We start from the raw sequence: 866 nt of genomic DNA on the forward strand, positions 1-866 counted from the left end.
AATAGCAGCTGGTATTTACTGTAGCAATTACTGGGGTTGAAGAAGGTACCACTGTGGTTTGACTGTATGGCTGCAGTTTCTGTTTCCTGATGGGTGAGACAAGAAGAGAAAACACTGCCATAAGAGAGAAGGAACAAACTTCCAGTTTGGAAACAGGAAAAGCAGAGACAGGTAGGAGAGGCTCTTCAGGGGAGGCATGAAAAAAACCAGAGACGATGCTTTCCCAGAATAGCTCTACAGCTTTAGATCTAATATAAAGTGGGGAGCATCAGTTTTCCATGCCCACCAGTGGAGAAATCTGACTCTGGCAGAAATACATGGTGATTTCTGAATGGATCTAGATGCTGCCTGTGGACCCCTCAGCCTGGGGTGAGATCAGAGGGTAGGACCACAGTCAGGCTAATACAGCACTGAAGCCATAGAATGATGTCTGGTAAAAGAGGTGTGATGCTTTTTTTTTCACTTTTCTTTCCTCCTCTCCCCTGTTGCACCCTCTCTGTCCAGCCCGGCACATTTAGGTGGGTGGGAGAACACAAAGGATCCAGCATTGTACCCACAGGGTACAATAATCCCATGGTGCAAAGAGGAATTCCCTGAAAGCCCCAGTGGTCCTACAAGTTAATCCTTTGGCTTCTTCTTATGACATCTGACTCTGGGATTTAGCCCTAAAGTCGACCTGAGTGGGACCCTTTATTCCTGCCTTACCTAACAAGAGACAGCAGGAGGCCATAAAGCCAAATCATATTTGCACCCTATAAAACTCCAACGTAAAAGGCAACTACTATATATAAGGAGCTCTGGTAGTGTAGTGGTTATGAATCAGGCTGTGAACCGCAAGGTCAGCAGTTCGAAACTACCAGCTGCTC

Source organism: Chrysochloris asiatica, unplaced genomic scaffold, assembly GCF_000296735.1.
Source record: "Chrysochloris asiatica unplaced genomic scaffold, ChrAsi1.0 scaffold00491, whole genome shotgun sequence".
Taxonomy (NCBI): Eukaryota; Metazoa; Chordata; class Mammalia; order Afrosoricida; family Chrysochloridae; genus Chrysochloris; species Chrysochloris asiatica.